This window comes from Tinamus guttatus, unplaced genomic scaffold (genome assembly GCF_059628265.1).
Source record: "Tinamus guttatus ecotype Peru unplaced genomic scaffold, ASM5962826v1 Tinamus_guttatus_pri_ptg000125l, whole genome shotgun sequence".
NCBI lineage: Eukaryota > Metazoa > Chordata > Aves > Tinamiformes > Tinamidae > Tinamus > Tinamus guttatus.
Genome location: NW_028288659.1, coordinates 903,882 through 919,756, shown reverse-complemented (window position 1 = coordinate 919,756; position 15,875 = coordinate 903,882). Strand labels below are relative to the sequence as shown.

At 46.7% G+C, this 15,875-nt stretch overlaps 1 protein-coding gene across 2 annotated transcripts in view; it reads left to right on the top strand.

The window, feature by feature from the left end:
- Positions 1-472: 472 nt before the first annotated feature.
- RESF1 (retroelement silencing factor 1) overlaps positions 473-15,875 on the top strand; it is a 29,381-nt gene continuing 13,978 nt past the window's right edge. For both annotated transcript variants that reach the window (XM_088521548.1, XM_088521547.1), the window contains exon 1: positions 473-527. The gene's annotated coding sequence lies outside the window, so the exon portion shown is untranslated. The remainder of the gene's footprint in view (positions 528-15,875) is intronic.

The following is a 15,875-nucleotide window of genomic DNA, read 5'->3' as shown; positions in this document are numbered from 1 at the left end:
CTAGCAGCGCTGCGATCGCTTTGAGCGCAGCAGGAACAGCTCGTGCCGTTAACTGGAGTGAGCAGCTCCCCGGTATCACAGCGCAACCCACTTGCGGTATCAGCCGATAACCGGCCAGCGAGAAGACCGGGCCATAACCGGGACGCGGTCAGGCGGCCTCCCGTGGAGCCGGGCATGGGGAAGGCCGAGGGGCCCTTCCACGTCGCCCTCTTCCCCGCGCCGCGGCCCAGGGCAGAAGATGGCGGCCGCGCGGCGGGGCAGGAGGAGGGAGGAGCGCGCAGGGCGGCCTCGCCCCGGGGCGGCGCTTGGCGCCCGTCCCGCCGCCTCGGGCCCTCACGCAGCACCGGAGCCCCCACGGCCGCCGAGCCTGGCTCTGCGGGCTGAGGTACCGGGGCGGGGGGCCATAACCACAGGGGCGTCGCCGCGGGGCCGGGCTAGGGCCAAGCGGGCGTCCCTGCGTCCCCCCCGTCCTTCCTGCCCTCGGCGGGAGCGCGGGGCCGCGATGCGGCGGAGCTGCCGGCTCGGCGGTAAGTGGTGGGCCGGAAGGGCGCCGGGGCTCGCCTCGCGGTGAGGGGCGGCGAGGCCGGGCTGGGCCGGGCGCCCCGCGGGGCATACGGGGAGCGAGGGAGGCCGCGGCGGGCGCGGCGCCGGGCGAGCCGCGGGGGGCTCGTGTGCGGAGCTGGGGGTGGGGGGAAATTCCTCCTCAAAGAAAACCAAAACAAACCCGCCAAGTAACAGCAGTAGTTGGGGCAGCTGGCGCGTGGCCGCGGCGGCGCTCGGTGAAGGAGAGCGGCCTGGCTGCCGAGCCCTCCCCGTGCCGCCATGGCCCTGGCCGCGGCTCGGGTTACCGGCCTCCCTGGCGGGGACGGGCTCCGCCTGGGGACGGGAGGCGCTCCCGTCCAGAAGGGATAAAAACAAAACGGAACAGGCCCCTGCAGCGGTAACTCCCGGCCCGTGGGCTGTGCGTGGGGCGCCAGGTGTTTCCCGTGCCCGTGCTCAGCTCCCTGGTCCCTCTCCTCGCCGCGGCTTGGCCGGAGCCTTCCCGCGGGCGGCGGTGGTGGCTCCCGGAGCGGGTGCCGTGTCCGAGGGGACACGCGACGCTGAGCGGGGGCGCTGAGCTGGGAGACCTGCTTGTACCGCGGGGGAGAAGGGGGGTCCCCACCGCACGGCTGCCAGGTGTCCGCGATTTGGATAGCGTGAGATACTCTTGAGAGTAGCTAAAGGAATCATCTAATTTGTTCGGTTTGCAAAGCATGTAACCGATATACAAAAAAAACAAGCAAATAGCCCTAAAAACAGGCGGCTTCGTGAGCTTCCTCATGTTACTGGAAGGCTCTTGATGCCTTTTGTTTTCACTGGTATGCCCTAAAATACCTCTAGATGTTCTCAGCATCGTGTGTGATTCAGAAGCCCGTAGGAATGCCAGGGGTTGTTTTTCCTAGAAATCTCTGTGAGGTTGACTCGGCTCTTTCGAAGAGCTCTGTGGTAATGTCAGGCCTTCCCCCGCTCTTAACTAGCCTCCTGGGATGACCTAAAACAAAACAAAACCAACTTCTGATAAGCTCTTGTGTCGAGAAATATGGGAAGAGTGGATCTTGTCATTAGTAATCAAAGCTCCTTAGGAAGGGTTTTATCCCATGATTTTCTTAAAGTGATTGCTTAGTGTCCCGAAATATTTAAATTGCTTAATTGCTTTTTTCTTTTTCTTTTTTTTTTCTTTTTTTTTTCCACCCTTCCTCCAGGCAGGGAAAGCAGGGCTGTCCTTAGGATCACTTTTGTAGTACGCTTTTTTTTGAGAGAGAGAAAAGTCCAATTTATGATAGTTGCCCCAGTTTAAAGCTTTCTGTAATAAAGCCCTAGGGAACGTGCAGAGATGGTTGAGGCTATTTATCGGAAACTGCAAATTCATTCTGTTCATGTGGCTCACCAAAATGGTTTGGGTGGGTAACTGAAGGGCAGAAGCTGTTTTTCATGAGCATATTCATGCTTAAACAGCAAATCTGTAGGCATTTTTTTAAAGTTAATTTACTGTTTCTGATGTTTGGGGCAGAAAAATGCTATGGCACAGTTCATATGAAATATGAAATATTCCCCCCCCACCCCCTTTCTGCTGAGTCGTAGCTAAAGCTATTCAGTTCATTGGTCTTCCAGCTTTCTGGAGGAACTTCCATTTTTTTTTTTTTTTTTTTCACCTAGGCTCCGTTCACTACATAAAGCACCAAAGCTTGAAATCCCTCCTGTCACACGAATCTTCCACCAAATTAATTGCGGATTAGTGAAAAACTCCTTCCTTACCTGCAGGAAAGGGAACTTCAAACCCTGACTTCTCAAAAGCCAGTGAACCATATCACTTCTAAAGCTGCCAGATAGAGATACATGCCTTAGATGTAGCTAGTTATGTTCAAGTACTTGGTTATCTTTATAGATATATATATGCATTTAAAAGGCAAATACAATACCAAGCAACCAACTCATTTTGTTCATCTTTTCCATGAAAGGTGATGGAAATGTAATAGCAGGGCTTGCTGTGTCAGGCCGCTCACCACCGCACCTCTGTCCTGCCGGAGGTGACGGAGCCAGATGAGGACATGTGCTCGCTCCCCGGGCAGTCCTTGCCAGGCCTCTAAAGGGCTCCCTGCATTGCTTGTCCCAGGAGGACCTGGGATCCTCCGAGCCTCCGCTCAGGGTCGTTGTTTTTGAGCTGCAGTTTGCAAGCAAGGGGCATAGTGCAAACGCAGCACGTGCAGTGCTTGTGCAACTCTTGTGTGACTGTGTCACAGCGTGTGCCTGGGCTCTCCTAGACCTCCTCAGCCCAGTGGCTGACCTGCTGCCTTGGTGCTGAGCCTTTCTTCTCTGTGTGGGTGACTAATAAAAAACAAGTGGTCGCAGGAAGGATGTTAAAACCGCACACACCCTAATTAAAGGTTAGAAAACGGATAAGGAGAGAAGACAGAGAACAGCATAGAAAGAGCAGAGTTGATGGAGAGAAGGTTCAATTCCAGAAGATGATATTTAGCTACCTTAATTCCTGTAGTGGTTCTTGCTTTGCTAAGCCAGACTGTGAGCCAGTTGTAGAGCCTGCTGGTAACTCAAAGTAAAAAAAGTGACAAAGAAAGATGGTGAAATATATATTATAGTTGTTAGTGTTAGCTGATTGCTACTGACTTTGCCTTCATGTGCTGTTGTTGGAAGCTGTTGCTCGAGAGCAATGTGCACTTAAATATCTGCCTGGAGACTCTCTGATGCATCATTAGCAATCAGTCACATAGGAGACAGCCCGATGATACTGTTGCAACAGTAGGTGTTTCTGGGTGTAGATACTTCCATAAGAATAGCACTTTTAGCTTAATGATATGTCCCTTCTAGGAGCAAAGGACCAGAAAGTTCCTGCTCTTTGAGGTGGTGTTACCACAGGTGTCTGAAAGGACACATTCTAACAATTGCTGAAGCAAGTGATTTAAAAAATATCTGTTGTTTGGTTCACACTTAAGTACCACATCTGAGCGGATGTGCTTTTGAGAATTACAATTTGACAACTGAAGGAAATGCAAGCTCTCGACCTCAACTGGCAACTTAAGGAAAAAGTACTTCTGAGCTATACTTAGAACTGCAGCCACAGGTTTGCAGTGATGCCTTTCCTGATTGGGAACAGAGTTTTGCTTTTCCTGCATTTGATTACTAGGCCCTGCTGGGATCTGCCTGACTTTGTGTTTCTACTTAAACATGCATGTCAAAGCATCAACAGTTTGAAAATAAAAAGGGTAACCAAAAACACGAGGACTTTCTACTTGGAGGCACCTCAAGTAGAATAGAGCAAACTTCAGAAATCAGTAGAAAAGAGGAAAAGAGAAAGTCATGATCACAGTGTTTTTTCCAGTATACTCTTAAGCTGGCCATGTGCCCTATTGCTTGTATAAATGTTCTCCAAAACATGCAAATATGCCAGAATTACTTTTCTAGTACGTACTTGGGAAAAGTTACAGTTTTTCTGCATGGCAAATTCAATTAACTTCTTAAAGTTTGCACTTCAGCATCTCATACATGTACTTCAAACTATTCTCCAGTTAGTAGTCTGTGGGTGCTGAATGACTTGAGAGCAATACTTTGAGAGCTACCAAAGGTGCAAGGCAATTCTTTGTGCCTTAACCTTTGTTGCAGATAGTTAGGGTCCGGCGGCCGGAAGATATCGCGCTGTACGGAAAGGTAGGGCCCCTAATAGCCAATAGCGATTAGTTTATGATGTAAGCAGACGGACGTGACGTTGTAAACCTAGCTATATAACACCTCGCTACCCATCAATAAACGCCATTTGCCGTCCACCACATTGGTGTCAGCGAGCCGACGGCCCGAGCGGCCTGGGGGTGGTCGCCGTGCCGTCCCTGAACCAGGTCGCCGCGCCGCTTGAACGGCAACATGCAGCACTCCACAGACCTCATTGTATTTTGCCACATTAAATTTTGTCATCAGTTTTGTCTTCACCCTTCCGATGCTGAGTCAAGCCTATACATCTATAGCCCCTCCCCCCCTTTTATTTATTTATTTTTTTAAGTTGTGAGTATTACTATGATGGGATAGGCCAGTATGATAAAGTAGATTCCAAAAACTTCCTTGCCTGTACAGAATGACTTCTGGCAAATGCCTGTATGCCCATGCTACAGCTGCGGATCTCTTACAATCACACTTCATGGAAGTGACTATGAAATGCACTTCCAACTGAAGATGTTCCAACTGTCCTCCAAGGTTTGTTGCAGTTCAAGCGGCGCGGCGACCTGGTTCAGGGACGGCACGGCGACCACCCCCAGGCCGCTCGGGCCGTCGGCTCGCTGACACCAATGTGGTGGACGGCAAATGGCGTTTATTGATGGGTAGCGAGGTGTTATATAGCTTGGTTTACAACGTCACGTCCGTCTGCTTACACCATAAACTAACACTATTGGCTATTAGGGGCCCTACCTTTCCGTACAGCGCGATATCTTCCGGCCGCCGGACCCTAACTATCTGCAACACATGCCCATGAAAGTTATCAAGTATAAGTGCTGTTGTATTCAGTGGAAGCCAGAGAAATCTGACCAAGATCTTTTATTTTTAATATTTATAGTTGATTGTTTTATGGGTCTATTTTGTGTAAGCCAGAGCTGTAGGAATACAGAGGAGCTGGACTGTATCCTTTGCCACTGGTTGGTGGTGTTACTAAACCATCCGAACTTGGTTAAGGTGTGGTGATTTGATGTGAGTGTGTGCTTTCATCCGCTCTCTCTCACGCCTATGTGTGGCACACCAAAATATGTGTGAGAAAGCAAAGGGAGGGTTAGAATAATGGTTTGGACTGATAATTAACTGATTCATAAATGCCACCTGGACTGATAATTAACTGATAATTAGCTGATTAATAAAATGCTGTTTCCAGCAGCAAAAGTGGAGGAATGTGCTGCTAATATTTATGGAGACTAGAAGGCCTGCCCCCTGATAAGACCACAGCATAGACAGAACCTACCGACATGACAAGGTCTTGCTATCCTGCTTTCCTAGGCTTGCATTGCACACCGACAACCCAGATAACCTCGGTCAGGCTGCACCAAGACCAAGTGTCTTCGTGTATGTGTGGATGTGAGAGAGTGAGTGAATGAAATACATGAAAGTACAAATGCAAATGAGCAGAATCAACCTTTTTTTTTTTTTTTCTTCCTCCTTCCCCTGTAAATAAGTATCTCCTTCCCCTCCAATAAGATTGTGTACTGAGTTGTCTATTTATTAATTTCTTACATCCTTTGGGTTGCTCATAGATTGACAGGGAGGTGCTGGTTCTGTACATGCTTTTTTTTAGCCATTGGGAGCTCAATGGTGATTAGTTTATCCATCCTGCTTTACCTCTGGGAGGCATTAAGTTTTACTCACTGTATTTTACCTCCTTACCTAGCTGTCCAGGGGAACTGTATTTAGATGCGCTGGGGTCTTGTTAACCTGCTAATCTAAGTGCTGTTGGCTGTTTGTTCTGGAGCTTCCTCACCCATTCCCATTCATTCTCCTGTCACACTAGTATCATGTTTCTATTACAGTTCTCTGTTTTAGCCAGTTGTGTCTGACTAGGAGCCAGGTTATCTCTAAGGTTTCTTCTAGGACTGGATGGGACAAGTCAAGATGTCTTGAGGGCCTTCCGCACACCAGTGCAGTAGACAGGGATTGCGATCTAGCCAATATGACTAAATGATATCTTGTTGGTGTGCCCATACTGGATATGTTTATCATTTAACACCACACTCTCTATCGATATGTTGTTCATCCCTGGTGTGCTCCTGAGCTTTGGACTGTGTTGATGATCCTGTATCTTTGCAGTAGGGGAAAAAGTCTTAAAAAGAAGCTTCCAAGTGGATAGAGAGGATATTCACTTAGGATGATGAAATTTGCTGGATGTTCAAAGATGATGAAATATTTGTGGTCCATAGACAAGGACAACATCTTTGTGAACTGCGAGGATTGATGATGAAGCCAGGTATCCTTACTGGCAGGATGATCAGCAGAATCAGCTGACGGAAGATCAATATCTTCGAGCATAGTCAATACTGACAGCAGGAAGAGGGTATTGCAACATTTATTGGTGAGAGAGGGAAAAGATGCAACAAAATAAATGCTTTATTTTATGTACCACAAGTGTCTAAAGTGTTAATGTCTCATAAGTGAGAACAGTTGTGTTAGTGCAGCTTCACTGTTCCTAAGTGAAATGTATTGTGAGTGCTGAATTCAGCTTCAGTGTTTCCAGTTAAGGGCTCCGAAGGCCTGCTGTGAACTCCAGCAGTAGAGAGAGCAAAGTTGCATTGTTCTGCAGCCAAGCTTTGGGCCCTCGGTTCGTGGGAGCTCCTGTTTTGCTGAACGCTGTGTTCCCAGTTTCAGAGATGTGGAAAACAATTCCGGTCAGGATGGCTGCTGTTGAAATGCAATTCTATTCGATACTTTGAGTTTTAATCCACTTAAAGAAAAAAAATAACATTGAATAGGCTAATATTTTATAGCTATTGTGAATATCAGTCATACTGTTTTCCCTTACATACTACTGTAAGATGAAAGAATGGGCTAACAGTCTGTGTTGATATGACTCTGGGAATAGTCAGCAAAAGAGAAAAATCAGTCAAAGCAGAAGAACACTTTTCTGACAGCTTTTCTGTTTCCATTTTCTGTGGAATGAAAGAGAAGAGCTTTGACTTGCAGAACAATCCTAAAAGAGCTGAAGAGTTGTTGAATATGAGAGGTGAGCCAGAGTCAAAGGAAAAGTCTTGACCAGAAGAAATTGTATAAAGATTTGGTTGAAGCGGTAGGTGAGTGTGGGATTTCTGAAGGCCAGTGGTCATGCTGTGAGCAAGCCAGACCTAGATGAAAGGGCAGATGGGCGCCAGGACGCCAGACCTAGCTGAAAAGGATCAAAAGGACTGCTGACTAAAAGATAAGGAATTCCGCTGAGAATCAGATAAGGAGTCAAAGAGTTGAGACAAACAGGAAGAGGGGGACGGTCCTTAAATGTAAGGACACTGCTAGTAAGTGGACACTGCTAGTTAGCCTATCACACTGCATAGTTAGACGCAGGGTCTTAACCAATCATTGTAAAGAAGCGCTCGCGTGTTCAGGGAAGCCTTGCATATAAGCGCGCTTGGAACCCTGAATAAACTGGCACTGCTTGATCACATTGATCGTGTCCGTGGTGTCCGAGACCCCCGCGTCGACAGGTGAGGTACCTTCAGCTCTGCTTTGTGATGACTAGTTCTGCCATGTATGAAGTGATATGCCAAAAAAGGAGATTAAATCTGTTTGGTCTGCTACCAGTCATAAATATTGAGGCATGCACCTTCTATTAGCTTCTTTGTTCTAGTAATTTCTTCTTGATTTTGGCAAGGCATATGGAGCTTGGAAGCCTTCTGCTCAGATTAAGGTTAGAGTAATTTCCCCCCCCCCTCACTCCCCCTTTTTCTTTCTTTTTTTTTTTTTTTTTTTTTTTCCCCTCCTCATTGCATGTGCTTGTAGGCTTAGTCTGTTGTTTGTTGAGTGACCTCTGTTGTCGTTTTTTTGATCAGCTGTTACAGGGCTGGTGTGTAGAGGAATGGTTAGAGAGCCGCGGACATGGCTGCCCAGCAGGCCTGCTCAATTCCAGCCTTCAGGTTTCAGTGAAAGAACAAAGGGACTGCTAACTAGGAGATAAGGAAGTAGACCAAGGTCAGAGGGAATAAAAGAGCTGTTGAACTAAAAGGATGAGCTAAACAAGTAAGGGGGGCTGTAAGGGTCTTAGTTAGATCATTGTCTACCAATTAGGAGCCTGTGTAATTACATCACTAACTGTTAGAATCATATAAATGTACTGCATGTAAGCTAATAAACGAAGTCAGTTTCAGCTTCTATGAAGTTGTTGTCTGGCATTCCTGACCCACTCCAAACTGCAACACTGGTGAGCTTTTCTTGCACACCTTTTAGTGACTGCTTGTCCGCTGTGCTCTTTTGGCTCACAGGGTTTCTTGAATTGGTGGAATTACCTTTCCCCCCACTTGGTTGGTGTTTCCATTGTTTAGAGCTGATTCCTCAAGGTTTGCTGATATGGCAGATGGTCCCTTCTTGGGTGTTCCTGTTTGTAACAGATAATTCCTGTTTCAAGGTCCCTTGTGACATTTTGATGGTCTAGTTTACATTCCTCGTGATTTCCTGGCATTTGGTTTCAGTAATATTCGGGGTCTTGAGACAGCAGCCCAGTGGGAAGGTAATCCATAAATTACCTTAGTGTAAGAGACTCTTTTGCATTGTGTTTGTCCCAACATTGTTATCGCACCATTTACCTTAGCATCCTGCCCTTGGGAAGATTGTGATATCAGCTGGAAATCAGGACAATGACAATCTTGGTAGATTGTGTTTATCTCAACATTGTTGCCACACCATTCACACTTCTTGGCCTTGGCATCCTGTCCCTGGGAAGACCATGATATCAGTGCGAGACCCAAACAATGACAGCAGTGCCCACCAAGCTGCACTTGCGTTTAAGTCGGGTAAAGAGGAGCACCAGAGGAGCACACGGCACATATGACACAGACAACATGTACCAAAAGAGTTCATGAAAGTGGGCAGGCTCTTCAAGAACTGAGGCAATAAAAGGACTGCATGTTCTTCTCTTGTGCGTGGCTTGTTTTCCTGAACTCTTCTTCAAGCGATGATCACCTGCACTGAGGTAGAGCAAACAAAACGTAGCTGAACTGGTGGTGGTGGTAACTAGTCTTGCTGCCTCTCTCCAGCTTCCTTATCTTTCTTTTCCTCTTCTTCTCTCTGTCCTATCTTTATTGTGAGAATAGAGCTTACAAGGTTGTATGGCATTTGATCCCATTTGTGCCTTAAGCTCACTCTTGGGATTGTATCAAAACCTCCCCCAACAGTGGATCGGGGCATCTAGCACCATCTGCATTGAGCTAGCGCTCCTCCTCTTGAAGGTTGTGCACAGCTCCGGCGCATCCCACCTTTCTGGAAGGGCCACAGAACAGATGGAACAAGGTGGCCATTGCAATCGGACACAGACCGTCTTGTGCCCTTGCTTCCTAGCTGTGCCCTCTGGTAGGTAACCGCTGCCAGCAAGGCCAAATCGGAGGGGTGACTCCACAGTGGGGGTTAATACTGTGGTCTGCTGCGGTAGAAGTCTCAGCTGGAAATCCTACTGTCTACTGTCTACTTGGTTTGCCTGGAAGATGGGGATAATTCACTTGCTTGCACTTCTGTGGAAATGCTTCTGTCTTCTACAGAAGACAGCCCAGAGGAGCAGCAGGAACGTCTCTTTACAGTAAGAGCCATGATGAAGAGGAATGTTTATTCTCGGCAAACAATAAAAGTCCAGTTTGGTGTATGCTTGAATGTGGGGAACATTAACTTTGTTGGACTTTAAAGTCGTAATGACCTATGTTTTAGAATGGAGAAGTGTGGATCTCTTGGGAAAACATTGCAGCAATGTTTTTTAGGGAGCATCGGTTGAGTGAGTCTGCTTTTTTAAATTCATGCTTCACTTGGCACTTATATGTATTTGTTATCCTTGCTGTGTATGCTTGCTAGTAGATCTTTGAATACACTGTTTTAGTGTGTTGGGAGGATTGACGGTAATTGGAAAAATATGTGGCCACAGTTGTTAATTCTGAAGATCCTGTTTGGATTAGTTTGGGTGTTTCTACAAGACATTTTAATAGGATGTAATTTAGAGCTTTACATAAATATGGACTTTCCTTTCAGTGGCAAAATAAATGCACCTGCTGAAGAACAGTTTCTACCACTCACTCTATCTGTAAAATGAGATTACGTGGAGTTCTGAAGAGGACCGGTAAAACGTCTGCAGTTTCTACTTACTCAAGTAGAGAACATCCAGCTGTTAATGATCTTTCTCTTGTGGTTATTTGCTATTGCCACAGTTAGCAGTTGTGCCTTCAAATTAATTTTGTCTGGGAATTTGTGATGGACCTCAAAATACAGCCTGTATTTTTCTAGTAAATAAATGATCTGGCGCTTAAGTAATTCTTTGATTAGACAACGTTTTATGAAGGTGGGAGGGTTAGTGTCTGTTTCCTGGTAGTGTTTCATGAAAGGTTAGTCTTTTTGTGCCTTTCAAATCTTTGTAGTTTCTCTTTGAAATGAGATTATCCTGTTCTCTTGAGAGTTTGAGATCTGAAATGACTGAAACGAGAAGACCAAAGGCTTGGAATGGGTGTTTGTAGGCCTAGCTGGACGCTCCCCAGAGATTTACATTTCTCTACTGGTTCTTCTAAGAAAATAATGTAACTAAACTCATCGTAGATGATCATTTTGTGTTTTGCATATATGCACAGAGGACTTACGTAGCTGAAGCCCTTGCAGACACTATTTTGAGTAGGTGCATTGGTAGCAAATCTGAAAATCAAGTCTGATTTCTCTCCCTATCATGGCATTTAAGCAGTATCTCTTGGAGGTTCTTGCGGTCTGGTGGGAAATAATCTCTGAAACGTACAATTTCAGACAAGCTTGCATGTGTCCATTTTTTTTTTTTTTTCTACGTGACCTAGTGAAACCTAATGAAGCTGAACTAAGTAGGACTCCTTTCTGATATGCAAATATTTTGTGATGCATTTCTTGTTTCTTGCCTCTACCTACGTGCTCCAGAAATCAAAACTTTGCTCAACTGTTAGTTTGTTTTATGGTCAAGAATAGACATTGTGCTTTGTACAGATACCTTACAAACAGTGCTTTATCACACTACAAATTGTATTAATTGTGCAGCTTTATCTGTCTTAATTATCAGGTTAGCTTCTGTTGTTTCTCATTTTACTACAGGCCACTTAAACATGGCATTTGCAACTGGTATAATGCCTTAGTCATATCTCCACTTTCCAAAGCATGTGCTCTTGTTTTCATCAGATTTTGAGCCTTGAATCGCTGTTGTCAACAGACAGCTTCACATCAGGGCACAGCTTTTAGTACTTCATTCAAGCTTGCCGATAAGGTGCAAGCTTCAATGCTCAGGAGAAGCAGTAGCTCTACACATGGCTGTTCTTCCCAGGACATGACTGGGAATTCCCCAAGGCTGTGTGCATTGGCATTCTTGCTTTATCAGGCTGTTTGTCAATGGTGGACTATGGAAGCTCCAAAGAATAAGGAAATTAAGGATCAGTTAAGGTCTGCAATGCCCTTTCCTTGACCTTTAAATCAATGGTCACAGCATGGTGGGGGGGAGTCCAAGAGATGTCCCATCTTGTATATTGAGGTAACCTGGAGAAGGATATTTGCCTCCATTGCAATTTTCAGATGGTGGGTTCTTCACTGCTGATCCTCTACTGCTGGTCCTGCTTCATAATTTGTGAGCTTTTTATCTCCTTTCTTTCTGTGACCTGATGTCTGGGCTTGCTCCATTCAGCATGGTTGTCCATGTTCCCTGGTGAATTATGGGAAGTAATTGGGGACTGACCAGTTTGCTCATTGTTCCCTTCCTTATCATGCAGCTCTCAGCTGCTGTGTTGTTGTATTTACCATGTGGACAAAATGCCAAATATGCTTCTTCTAAATCAACAGTTTGTTTACTTCCCAGTCTTTCTACGAAAATGGTAAATATTTGCTCAGGGCTGGCATTTCACTTACTGCCCTGTCTTGATGCAACTCTTCCCGCACTATAGGTCTGTGGCCTCCTGCTGGCTTTCATTAACTTCCTCCTGCAGCAATACGCAGGATGAAGGACGTTATTTCCTGACTCTCCACTACATGTCCTAATATCCTGGTGCTTGACTGGTGGCAACAAACTGGCTTTGGAAATGTGTGTGTGTGTATGTGTGTTTAGTACCTGTTAGGAATCAATAGATACTGAGATCTCTTTTTTCTCTCCTCATAGCCCTAGGCCACGTTACTGAGTCACATACTGCCCTTTCCTTTCTCCATATTTAGGTACCATTTGCTTCCAATCCAGTTCTCTTTTAAAAGAGAAATGATATTGTATTTGTTGCAATAAACCCAGAGTTAATACTCCCACACACTCTGTAACAATTTGGCATGGTCAGCAGCATGACAACCTGCTTATGGAGGCAGGAGAAGAGGAATCCCCCAAGTGCCTCACCCAAATGGGTTCACAGTCATTGGTAGGGTTGGAGCAACTTGGCAAGGCAACCCGATTTACCTGGGGTAAAAGTAAGGAAGGATGGCTGAAATAAAGGTGTAGTTCTGAAAAGGCTGGGAGCTTGTTTGGAGGTAGCTCATGTTTATAGGGAACAGCAAGATAAAGAACTAGCTGCCCTCTATGTCCCACACCAGTACTGTCTGCTACTGCAGATAGGAAATGATCACACCAAAGAACAGTTGAGGTTGAACAAGATAAAAGGAGGGCAGTAAAAGAAAAGGTTGAGGTTATGCTGATAAGGCAGTCTAAAACATCTGACCATGTCAAAATAGGCCAACTTGGGTGTATTCTGGGCGTATCCCAGAAACTTGGGGTGGGTGTCTTGTTTGATAAAGATAACGCTCAACCCCTCTCCTGGTCTCCTGGTGGAAAAGGGGGAAGGAGATATGGAAAATGCTCTGTTGATGAAAAATGACAACTGCCATAGTGAAACATGAAATCACTCCGGGACCCCATGGAGGCAGCCAGCAGGAGGCTACTTGGACGACCCCATTTGCCACCTTGCAGCTAGTGAATCTCCAGGAAAAATTATTTTAGAAACCTGGAGAAAGGGAGACAGAGTAGCTAAAAAAATCAACAGGGAGAAGATAGGATAAAGTTGGGCAGAACAGAAGTGTGGAGCATTGAGGAGCAGGGCTCTCTGGAGATCGTGAACAAAGACCTTTCGCGTTAAACACAATTTCCAGAGCTCCCAATGCCGCAGCAGCCCCTGCCCGGCCTGGCAGCACGCAGAGCCCAGTAACCCAACCAGCCAATCAGGCAGGTGATCATGTGCTGACCACACGAGGCCGCCCAATCAGCTGCCTGGTCACATGTTGGCCACATGGCTGCAGCTCCTGCCTGTCCTGCTCAGCCCCCATTCTGCTGAGGTGGCACTCCCCGTTATTGGCCCCAGGCTGATGCCAACATCTTCCCCCTTTTTTTGTTTTCTTGCCCAAGGGGTGTACCAGGAGGAGAAGCGATGTTCCTAAGGCCTGGCTAAAGGCTGACAGAGTCCTTCAGGCCAAAGTGGCTTCTGGTCGTCTGGTGTATCCGTTGATATCTCCATGCACTCATAGAGTCATGGAATCCTTAGGGTTGGAAAGAACCTCTAGGGATCATCTAGTCCAACCTCCTGCACACGCAGGGTCACCCAGAGCACATGGCACAGGACTGCGGCCAGGAGGCCCTTGGAGATCTCCAGAGACAGAGACTCCACAGCCTGTCTGTGGGCAGCCTGTTCCAGTGCTCCATCACCCTCACTGCTAATACATTTTTCCTTAAGTTCCTGCGGAACTTTTCACATTTCAGTGTGCAGCCGTTTCCTCTGGTTCTGTTGGTGCCACCACTGGAAAGAGGCCGCCCCCCGCGCCCCAGGAGCAGCGCTGCCAATCCATCAGCATAAAGTTAATGTTTTTCTTTAAAGCTGCGTCCAGGGCCGTGTTTATTGTGGATCGAACCAAATGAAATATGTATGCTAGGTGTACTGCCATCGCTACAAAAGCGAGCACATCCACTAAAGCAAGCTCCGAGAGAGCTAAAGCAGCTGCATTAGTTTGCTTTGACAACCAACATCCCAACTTTTCCAACCTTTTGTGTGCAGCTGCAGCAGCCACCCCGGTGTGAAATGACAGGGTGGCATTCTCTGCAGTTTGATTGCACCAATATGCGGTATTTTGATAAATTTCTAAGGTGGCATTAACTGGACGTAAGAGGAATTCCTCTCTTATTCTGATCTGATCATCTCTATACGCGACCTTGGGGGATTGTATAATGGGGATTTAGGAAATTTGTAGTAAATCCAACTCGGATTCTTTGCCCAAACCCACCTCTCACCTGCGTTCTTCTGCCTAAACAAATGTGGTGCACCTAAAATAATCTCCTCGCCCTTTTGTTCGTCAACTGGTTCACTATAATTATAGACTATTTCAGTCATTCTCCGTTCCCCCATACTGCGGGAACCCCTACCAGGCAGGTGCCGAAAGAATCTCCTGGTGTACTAGTCGCTAGGCAGAGTGTGTTTTGATTTAAAGCCTTTGCTAAGGTCACCCAAACATTATGCACTGGATGTCTTGAAGGAACTGGTACTGCTACAGTTACTCTGATGGTGACGAGCCTGTAAAGGCTGTTGGAATTCCTCCTCGCGATCCTCCTCTTTGTCTGCAGCCCGTGATGCCAAGAGTGCTGGTTTTATCCATTGTGCTGGCACCCAATGGGCTTGCCCTGCAATGTGAATACAAGCATACCCGTGTCCCCAGGTTATTAGAGGTACTGGGCCTTCCCACTTTTGCATATGCAAATCTTTATACATTACTTTCACCTGCCCCTCACTTTGTGATCCCCTCCCTGTTTGGTAGTGCCGCTCTATTGGGACAGCTCTATGTTCTTCCCGATTCAAAAAATTCAACAGACAATGCCTTATTCAGCCAGTCCTGAGGGGTGTACCCTTCACTCCCCATTTTTTTGTTTTTCTAGGATTCTTTTCAGAGAACCATGAGCACATTCTACTGTAGTTTGGCCCATAGGGGAATGCGGGCTTGTTGTAACATGTCGGACCCCCAGGTCTGAAAGAACATGGCTAACATGCGAGAGCTGTATGCTGGCCCATTATTGGTTTTTATCTGAGTTTATATCCCAAGCATCACAAAAGCACTTAACAAATGTCTCTTTACATCTTTCACACCTTCCCCTCAATGAGCAGTAGTGACTATTGCTCCCGAGAAGGTGTCCACAGACACATGGACATATTTCAACCTTCCAAACTCTGGTATACGTGTTATGTCCATCTGCCATAGCTGGTCTGATTGCCACCCTCGTGGGTTTGCCCCCACCACAGGTGGCGTCTGCTGCATTTGGCAATCAGGGCAGGCTGATATGAGGTCCCGTGCCTGACTCATGGTTAGTCCAAGTGTACGCTTCAATGCAAGAGCATTCTGGTGGAAGCACCTGGTGCGACAATTCTGCTTGTTTCATTAAGTTGGGCAGGCCTGCAGCAGCCATCAGTCGGTTGGCTGTGCGATGTCCTTCTGCTATAGGACCAGGCAGCGTCGTGTGCGATCGGTGCTTCCCTTGCTGTCTGATCAAGCCGATCGGCTACCTGGGTCCCTGCAGGATCAAGTCCACACCTAATCCTGGGCAAATTCTATGAGCTTGTCATTGTTGCAATGCCTCTTCACAAACCCTTCTCCGTTTTTGCCGTTAACTTGTGGAGAGGCTAGATCTGGGTTCCCTTTTAGCAGTTCGAATAATGGACTCAGTT